At 42.3% G+C, this 10568-nt stretch overlaps 1 long non-coding RNA gene across 1 annotated transcript; it reads left to right on the top strand.

Moving 5' to 3' along the window:
• Positions 1 to 614: 614 nt before the first annotated feature.
• Positions 615 to 5931, top strand: LOC142785017 (uncharacterized). The gene is made up of 3 exons (XR_012888820.1): positions 615 to 1451; positions 1987 to 2250; positions 4634 to 5931. It is a non-coding gene; the product is annotated as an uncharacterized LOC142785017 (long non-coding RNA).
• The last annotated feature ends 4637 nt before the right edge of the window (positions 5932 to 10568 follow it).

Genomic DNA, 10568 nt, shown 5'->3' with positions numbered 1-10568 from the left:
CGCACGCACATCATTCAAAGGTAGAGCGAGCCACTGGCATGTATTTTGTGCGATGCAGCGACCACTTGACCTGGGAATAATTTTGTTGCGAAGGCGAATCCCACGTCGCATGCTCTGATCAAAGCAGACGACAAATGCGAGCAGACGTTGGCTTGGCCGACAGACACAGCTTGTGATTGGTTGTGAAGCAATGCCCTCAACATCAGCTCACTCCTTGACGTTGCCGAAACACTTCTTTCGTCTGCCACGCCTGTCGTGTTCGTCATATCACCCCCCTCGCACATAAGAGCAAATTTTGTCACGCCGTGATAAATGCGCAAGTACATTCTAAGAGCTCTCTTACGTGCTACGCTGTTATCGAAACCAACATGCCGTCGTGAACATCATATCGGTCGGTGCGACTTTCAGCAAACGCTTCTCGCATGAGTTACTTCAGCGTTCGACCAGATGCGTTGTGATTACGGCAGCTCTGTCAGTGCGTGTAAGCAATGTGGAAAGCTGCGGCAGTGCAATGGTGTGCGGTAAAGCGCAGCGAAGCCTGTGCGTCGGTGTGTTTATCAAGCGCGGATCGGTGCCAGTGTATCGATGGCAACTAGCACTCGAGAAGCCTGCAATGTGTGTTTGTGTGCCGGTACAGTTCGTTCGCTTTACTTCCCAGTCTCTCAGTTGGGTGCTGTGCGACACTTCGGAGTGACAGCGTTTTGGCACGTTACTTGAGTACGTACGGAAACGTATGTACTACGCGCTGTGTTCGGTTCTTGCTTCGCCGCCGGTTAGCCCATACGCTTCTATTTTCTTGTGAGCAATCTAGTGTTCGGAAGTGAAACGATGTTCGTTATAAACAGTGGTGCTGTGTTGACATTTTCAAGACTTGTGACGAAGGTGTGCTCGTGTGACCGAAAATTGAAAGACTACGTTGATAACTGTTTTTCCATGCGACGTTGCGGTGGTGGAGCTTGACGCTTTTGTTTATTAACTCGTCAGTTCTTCTTTTCGTGATAACCATAGTCCTCGCGCTGTGATGTGATGAACCGAAGCTGCGAGATGCTACATTCTGCTGTGGGTCATGTTACTTTGGCAGCACGCCTTGACTGTTCTTCGGTAAGAACTTGAAAGTTCCATGTGGCAGCGAGGGCCCGTGAACGTCAAGCTTCCCCCCGGCCCCCAGAAAGAGCAAAGATTTCACTGGTGCCTTGCTTTGGATTAAATTGTAGGCCAGTACCGGCTAACTACAGGTTTCCGAGTTCGTCTGGCCATCGTTTTGCACGACACTAGAGCCTCGACAACAGCCGGTCATGGCCAGTTCTTACACTATATTAGTGGACGTGCACGCCTGGCCAGCCCTTCATTGCTGTCATCGGCAGCTTCCAGTCTGCAGATGTCATTTGCCTGTTGGCCATAGAGCATATTTGGTTCCTCATGACACTGACGGCTACTAAATGCTGCCATCGGTGAGTTGACCTTACAGAACTAAATTTGTCGCTAGTCACGCAGTAGTATATGTGTGCAAGTTTTTAAGCCCATCAGATGTAATGTTTTCCTATGTTAAGTTCAAGCATGAAAAATTTACCACTTCTGTTATATACATACATATATTATGGAGATGCGGGCAAATACATCAAAAGTTTTTTTGTGATTTGATATAAATGAGCTCTTGTTTGATTATAAGGATGAGCGTGTTGATTGACCACGTTTGAATTTTGAAAAATTAATGTAAAGTTATTTTCCTTGAGCCAGGTTGCACTTGAGGAATTTATGTTATTTTGAAAAATTAGTTCTATAGACGATTACCGCTGTGGTAGGATTATACTTCACTAAGACATATATATTGCAGTACGTAAATTTCTACACGAAGCTTCAGTTTGTTTCAAAGCGATTATAGCAGATTTGCCCAATTTGACGAAGTCATAGCTTCGTCAAATAGGTATTAGAAATGAGTGCTTTTAATGATTGTTTTTTAAATATCTCGTTTTTGGCTCGTCACAGATCGCAGAGATTAGTTTGTTAAGGTCGTGTGATGCACCAGTTGCACACACTGGCACATCAAGCCTCATCAAGGCTTGGAGCACCTGTACAAAAATAGAAAGGACACGTGCTCCCTAACTGTGCAAGTCTGTGGCACTGCTGGGACTGTTATCATTCAGTGGACCTCGATGTGGCCTGGAAGCATGCATGGCAGCCTCATCTGGAAGGACTGCGATCTTCGTCGGTGCTTCGAGGGCACAAAACTGCCTAACGGCAGGCTGCAAGGTTAGTTTTTCTTTAATATCTAGAATTAAGTGAACATCACTTACTGTGCACAAATTGAAAACTCTAGCATGGTTGCTTGGAGTGGATACCTGTATCATTCTCACACATAATGCTTATTGAACATTTATTGAACTAAATTCCGAGAGAATTGAGAATGTAGAAAGTTGAAAGCCTGCAGCTTATGAATGAAACTCCAATATTGTGAGGCTCAAATGCTCGTTCTTTTGAACGAGCACAAGTATTTTGATTCCTTATTAAGCTCTCAAGCTTGTGACTCACTCTGTGGATCAATTGCTCTGGAAGGAAATAGCAAGTGGGTGAAAATCGCCTGGCTGTTCACAACTTGCATGGAGAAAGACCTTTGAACAAGCCTCGGACGACACAAGGCCAGTAACTGCATCTTTTACTTGATGGTGCTTTTTCTCTGAGAGTTGTGGCACGTTGTGTTTCAGCCGAACGTCTTCACCACGATTGCATAGTGATATATTTTGTTCTACAAATTGTACCTGACCTAACCATGCATTGTTGATTTCTAAAGGTGACGTTCAGTGTGTTTCAAAGCTATGACTACTCATCTCTCTGTCTGTGGCTAGCCTATGTCAGCAGCAGTGTGATGCAGCCAGCACACATGCAAGCTAAGTCATGGAGCACTCCTTTGGTCTTCTGTGCAGGACACAACATATCTATCCAGCAAGACTCTGATATCAACAATAATGATGAGTGTTGGTGGCACCTGTAGGAGCCCATTATGTTAGTTGCGTATGATTATTTCACCTGATGAAGTGCAATTTCGACAGGTTTTTTCTTTTGGAATAATAGATGTCAGCAACAAGCACACTCATAATCCACAAGTGCTTTGTGTCTTCTATAATGTCTATTTGCTCTTCTACGGGTATGGAGAGCTCGTTATGTTAGACAGCATTAAAGTTATGAACATTATCTGTTGTGTTGTAATGCAGTCTCACTGTTTCTTAGTTAACATATTTGTGGTCTGCTTCTTTCACCTAGTGTAAAGTCGAAATACAAGAAATTTTATTGGCTTATTATGCTTGGCAGAAGTGTCATGCCTTCATCTATAGCATCGTAGTCGTGCTCTTCTATCATAATAAAATTTATTTCCAGTCTTCACTGTTTTTGTATGGGTTGAGGCTTGTCATCCGCTTATGAAAATACATCTGTGAATATGAACACATATTTAACGACTGTACACTTTTGCATGTAGCATAGTAGTAACAATGATCTGTATTTTTCTAAGTTCCAACAGTAACAAAGGATCCGATGCTCCATGGTCATGTAAACTATATCAAGAACAGAGCACAGAATACCAGCAAGTAGAAAGGGACTGCCAGTGACTTGTCTCCTGCTTAAAGTTTACGACAGCAGAAAGAACACCTTGTGATGTCAGGAGCAGTTTGAATTGTATACGTAGTAAGATTCTGTGCAGATGCAGTTTAACTTCTCAGCCGTGCATTATTCAGCGGTTCCTTTGCTTGCCTTCCAAAATGTTTAAATTCTGCATGGAAGATACCACACTATGACACTAATTTAAAGGCTGCTGTAGTGTTTGATGGCAAATAATTTTGAGCCGAAGTTTTCAACATGCACGTTAAAGTGCCTGTGTGTCTTTGCATTTAACTGCCATAAATCACAGCATCCATGGTCGGGAATAATAACTGTGTTCGCATTCTTTGTAGTACAAGAAGTAAAGCCATGGATGCGGTAATTTTGTACTTAGTCGACAGAATCCTTCAATATACACTCATTTGTATAGCGCCAATGACGCCATGTGTGTATAAGCTCTGGAAAGGGGATCTGTCTGGATTATTTATTTGGAAGGACGAGAATCATTATTACTTTTACTATACCTACCAGTAGATTTTAGTGCTTGTGTATAGTTATCCCACTGCCTGTCCGTCCTTCGTCTACTTTTCTGTTTCTACTGTGTAAGTGTAACTTTTTTAAATGTATACTTTGCTTGGATAGATTTGTTCATAATGTAATTGTGTACTGTGCAAGTGACTTAGCATCTATGCAACTTTGCTTAGACTAGAAATAAAAGTATTTAGTTTAATTTAAATGTAGCTATAGCATGCGTTTAATTATCTTTTTCTAGATGCCTGTACAGTTGTTTAGCCTTACAAAGGTACTGGTATACTCTAATATTGAAGTCAACATATTAGAATAGTTTGTTAGAGAAGTAACAATGTGTTCATAACCATTTTTATATTCTTAGGTGAGCTGTGAAAACTCTATGAAAAGGTATTTACATTTTTTGAACTTTGTGAAGGTAATTGTTCTTATGTTCTTCTATTGTGGTCCCTGTTTAATGCAAATGACACATAATTACTTTGCAGTGGCATATTATTATTGTGATTTTACACAGATGTGCTGGAGAACATCGCAGTTGAGGCCAGCAGCAAGACATACATGCAGTGCACTGGAGAATCACCTCATATAATTACTGTACAGTCTTTGCCTACCAATGAGCTAAATTTTTTTCAAGCAGACTACCAGACAGCTGTATGAGAACTGTGTTGATGTGCAAATTTTGAAGTCTTTTTGAGGAGTGTTTTTCATTATTTTAGTCCAATTGAACCAGCTACCCAAGGCCACAACTTGTTGGAATGTGGTGGTTTCCTCTCTCCGAAACCGCTCTTACCAGCTGCCTTATTGTTAGCATGGGGTGAATTCACGACCTGGAAAAATTGTTCGTCTTTGTTTTATTGGCTGAAAAAGCCACTTTCCCCGCTGAGCCACCACGACCCGCCAGAATAGAAACCTTTTGCTAAATAAAGTTGATACTACTTTTGAGGAGTGTTTCCGGGAAACCAAATGGCGCCTGTAGCTGTCAATATAAACACTGTTTGCACCAAGAAGCTTAGTAGCTTAGAATTGTATTATTCATGTATTGTCTAGAACTTCTTTGCGCTGTGCCGACTTTTACCGCAAGTGTCCTAACATGCTTTGTTGGTGTGTTGTGAAGGAGCCAAGCTATGTAAAAGACTAATATTGCCGACATGTACGAAGAATTTATGTACAGCCCTTTTCTTTAGCTTGACATTGTCAAGGGCTTCATTCTTGTGTTTCTTAAAAAAAACGGCTAGTCACTGGGCAGCAGCAGTATGTATGCATCAAGCTTTCCCGAGGTGGTTCGAGAAACACCGAGTTCAGACATAACGGTGCTGGTGGATTTTTCTCCCAAGTTACTTTCTGTATATTCAAAATGAGTGTAATAGAATTTTTGTTTGATAGCCATTCATCTTAATACTTACACCTCGGTGTGCGTGTGTGCGTGTGTGCGTGCGTGCGTGCGTGTGTGCGTGTGCGTGTGTGCGTGTGTATCTTTTCAGTGAGAATCTTTTTATCATTGGTAAGTTTGGTAATAATTTGGCTGAATTTGTCTCTAGTTCTTTTTCTTCTGCACCATTTTACATTTCAATTTGTTTTTTATTGCATAAAAGTAAATTTGACCTTTCACAAAATATGTGCATGCGAAGAAGTTGCATTTGCCAAAGTACAGTCATGAGCAATCAATTGTGTAAAATGGAGCCAACCTGCGAAGATTAGTTCAGAGCATAGCTACTCTACATGGCATATTTTGTACACATTGCGTTGGTCGATTATGTCGATTTCAACATATCAATTTTAATCAGAATAAACAAGCTATCACCCGTGGTTGTATATGTGTGTGATATTTATGCATATTGTAATACCGGTTGGTAATTACTATTAAGGTCGCACACCTAGTCAAGCAGAATACACGAATTTTGTCCGCACGCCTTTCATCCGTACTGTAAATGTAGTTATTAAAAACAAACTTCGGTTTAAACATTTATTCTAGTAACCAAAGCCACAGTATCTCTCTATGACACAAATCAAATTGCCATTGTTCTGTTCTCTGTTCCGTTCTGGACAACAGAGGACCCTCTCAGCGTAATTCGATTTACTGCCATAATTCATTTTAACCCTTGACAGCGACTTTACACTGAAGCGCACAGCATGACAGATAGCGGGAGAAAAGACACAAACTAATCACTCTGTTTGTGTCTTCTCTAACTGTCCGTGCTCTTTGGTCTTGCTGCATGTAGTGATGCCCACTAAATTAGCATGAAAGCGTTTCCCGACAAAGGCAGTCAACTTGGCAACTTGGCCCCAAGCAGTTAGCTCGCTGCATGTGTAGATTTTCTTCAAAACACCGTGACGACTCATCGCTGGTCGAATATCCAAACACGTGAAAAGTAATATACCAGGTACGGTATTAGTATTTCAAAACTGGACACTTTTGCGATAAGAGAGGATGGAAGGAAAAATTATGAACCCTGAATTTATGTAATTTATAAAGGAGCACGGCGCAGCGCAAAGAGGAGTGAAAGAAGCAAGCGTGATAGCCACAATAAAAAATTAGTACCCGCCACCGCGCATAATCTCAGGCCAGGCAACCTCTTAAAAAGTGCTCGGCAGCACTGCGGATCGAACCCAGATCCTCCTAGATTGTAGCTGAGTGCTGTAACCACTCGTCCACTGCAGCAGTGATTGCATTCGCCTTAATGCTGATATATCGTCATTCGTTTGAATGACGCCAAATGCAAAAACGTCCTGTGAAACTTGGCCAAAATTTAAAAAAATAGTTAAAATGCGTTTGCCCAAGGTTACTAGAAGATAGAAACCACCACGTGTGGCTGGATAACCGTGCACTATTTATCTTGTATATTACTGTCATGACGTTGGGATAGCCGGCTCTAACGTATGCTACCTTCTCATTGTTTGCCAAATATAAATAAGAAAATGAAAATATATATCGGCCTGTGACAACGCTAATCAACTATTATGAATTCACTGTCACTAGTGTCACTTTCACTAGATGAATACTCAGTTTGTTTCCATGATCGTTATTTAAGGAAGATTTGGCTCATGAACTCACAACTCTCCTAATTTGCATTGATTCTCACATCTAAAGACAGCCACACTTCATCTCGCTTTTTGTGTGGCTGTCACTCCCATAAATCGCGTACTCCCCTTTTCTATGCTCTCCAAGCATCCGACGCTGCTTTGCGGAAACTTTCCCTGACGTCTGCTGGGCCAGAGCAATGTCTTTATTATCTATTGATTTCAAGCTTTCGCGCAGGCGGAACGAAAGTCTCTCTCTCGCTCTCTTTTCGTCTTTTTTGCATGTGTCATAACATCTCTCGCCTTCAACACTCGTATACACGTCCCTTGCTTTGTTTGCTCCCTCAAGCAACGCTGGACGAAATATTTGCACCGTGTTTTGTGAAGAGCATTGGCACTGAAACACCTCCCGATGAGTCTCTCTCGTTTTACGTAGACACATATCTAAGCGTAAGCGTATGCACGTTATCGCTTTCCAGCTTTATCAAAATGCGGCGGTGCATGGAACCAGCGAAATTCCGCTCACAATTTCATTTGATTACTGCTGTTATCTATTTCCGCACAATTCGTCTGCGGGCACAAAAGTCGCTCCTGTGTCTTGTAATAAGAATATTGTAAGAAAGGCTACCTTTTACTATAGGTACAAAACAGCCTTACGTTCACCACTATACCGTGATCGATTACACCGATTTTGTTGTGTAGCAGCGCAGCATCATTAAGTGTGTGTTAACTGGTGGCGTTAAACAGAAGAAGACATTTGAGGCACATTTCAAAACATTGCATGCATCGATTTATGCGTGGTTTCATTGATGTGGTGCACCTGGAGTGTTCTTTACTTGTACTTGGCGAGATAGTGCATGAACTGCTCGATGACTTAACGCCATCGAGCAAATTCTTTTTAGCTACAGTCGTTGATGAAAGGTGAGCGCTTGGCTTTGCACAGCCCATCAAAACGTCTATTATAACGTACGCGGCATCCCATAAGCGCTGTAGCAGACGCTCGCGGAACTGAAACTTAGATGCAGCAAATCATTGTCTATCTTCGTACACTCTCGATTCTAGACGCTTTGCGTGCTACCTTGATATTATTGATGCTGATGCTGATGACCTTTGATGGATGGCGCTTACCCACAAAGGGGGATGGGCCAAGAACCGGGCGGCAGGATACTTAAATGAAACTACACTGAAAATGAAGCCAATCTGAAAAATTAGCTTCAAATAATACTAACAAAAAACAAAAATGTGTGCTGAGCAAGCGGTCAAACCATCTTTTGTTTTTGAAAGACATAACTACGAATTATAAACTAAAGATCTGAAAGGGTAGTGGTTCACTAGCATGGTAATCTTTTAGTTGCGTTGATGTAATCAAACACAGCGGAGCATACATCCCTGTTGCAGTAACCAAATGAAGTTCCGCCAAGTGATAAAATTACTGGTAAATTTACTTGTATTCCTAGCTTTTGTAATGGGGCTACTAAAAATCTTTTTCTCTGATAAGAATAACGTTGACAGAATAAAAAGAAATGTTCAATTGTTTCCATTTCGTTGCACCAAATGCATAGCGGTGACGCCTTGAGCTGAGCTTTATTAAGGTAATAATTTAGTTGTGGAACTGCACAGCGCAATCTGGTATAAGTGACCTCTAACTGGCGAGATACGCACCACTGTTTATTCCAGCAATAGCTCAAATGCACGAAATCTTTAAATTTATCCAAATTACCTTTTCCCCATTGCAGGCAAGCATTTCGGAACCTTAGCGCGGTTACGTAGGCTGTATCTGGCAAAACTGGGATGGTGGGCCCACCCAGGGATACTGCTGCTAAAGAGTCCGCCATTTCGTTCAAATATAATCCGCGGTGGCCTGGTACCCATAGCAAATGCAGTTTTTTTACGTTATTCGGTACTAAATGCCGAAACGTATTCATCAGCTCTGAATTTACTGCCGTAGAAAGTGCATTACAAACTGATAACGAATCTGTAATGATAACTGCTAATGATTCGCTTGAGGGTAAATTGCGTAGGGCAAGAACAATGGCCAATAATTCTGCTATGAATACCGGGGTATAATATGGGAGTCGAATCGAAAAAGACCAGTCCAAAGAAGGAGAGAAGATGCCAACCCCAGCCTTTTCTTTTGACACAGATGCATCAGTCGCTATGATATTGCTTATCTCTAGGTGGGCTAGATAATCTGCTAACTGGTCATTTAAATACCTATATGCCAATTGTTTCGCGTTATGAGGAAATATATCATCGAATTGTATGCTAAGCATTGACTTTAGGTTGTGTATTGGACCAATATATCTTATTTTTACATTCAGTTGCTTTAGTAGCGCTTGTGCAAATACTATTTGCGGGGTGTGTAGTCGCGACCAATGGGTTTCAATTGCCACACACTTCTTTCTTTTCTTGTCGTTTCATCGGCTATCGCGTGTCCTTTTGGCCCTCCTAAGTGCCGAATAGGTTAAATTCGTACCCGCGCTGTAGTAATCTCTCCGGATAAGAGAATTCTTGGCTAAGAAAATGCGTAGCCAAGAAAAAGCTTTGTGAATTCGGCCCCTGCTTTGCAACTGTTTCATGCGCATTTCCTGATGTCACCACGTTCGAGTGGGAACAGCGCAATTACTTGACTTTAGACTCTTTATTCGCCACTGTCAGAAGCCCCAAGGGCAGTGGTCGCTTTTCTCTTCGCGATGGACCGTTGTACAAGGTGAATTTCTCGGCAAATGGTGCGCGGTATTTGCTAGTGGTTCCCCAAAGCCTTCGGTATGACGACCCCCATTTCATGCATGATGATCCGACGTCTGGCCATCTTGGATTCATCCGCACTTTGCATTGAACTCAAGAGCACATATACTGGCCTATCTACATCTACTGGCCTATCTAGCACATCTACTGGCCTATCTACATCTACTGGCCTATCACATCTACGGCCATGCGACAATGTACGAAGCAATACATCTCCTGTTGTGACAAGTGCCAGCACCACAAACGTCCTACAAGCAGTCCGCATGGCCTCTGTCACCCTATAACACCGCCCACAACACCTTTCGAACAAGTTGGTATCGACCTGCTAGGACCGTTTTCGCGGTCTTGCAATAACAACCGCTGGATCATAGTCTGCGTCGATCACCTTACCAGATATGCGGAAACTGCTGCGATACAAGCTTTCACAGCGGATTGCGTCACCTCTTTGCTGTTACGATCCATCGTTTTTCGCCATGGTCCACCTCGTGTCATCATCAGTGATCGCGATCACCAGTTCATTGCCGACGCTGTAGAGGAATTGCTTCGTCTCTGCACTTCGCAGTTTCGCCATTCAACGCCATATCATCCCCAGACGAATGACCTTGTGGAACGCACGAAACGCACGCTTACTAATATGCTGGCTATGTATGTATCCTCAAATCACAGGAACTGGGATGACATTT

Source organism: Rhipicephalus microplus, unplaced genomic scaffold, assembly GCF_043290135.1.
Source record: "Rhipicephalus microplus isolate Deutch F79 unplaced genomic scaffold, USDA_Rmic scaffold_17, whole genome shotgun sequence".
NCBI lineage: Eukaryota > Metazoa > Arthropoda > Arachnida > Ixodida > Ixodidae > Rhipicephalus > Rhipicephalus microplus.
The sequence above is the reverse complement of the archived record's forward strand: the minus strand, read 5'-3'. Positions and strand labels throughout refer to the sequence as shown.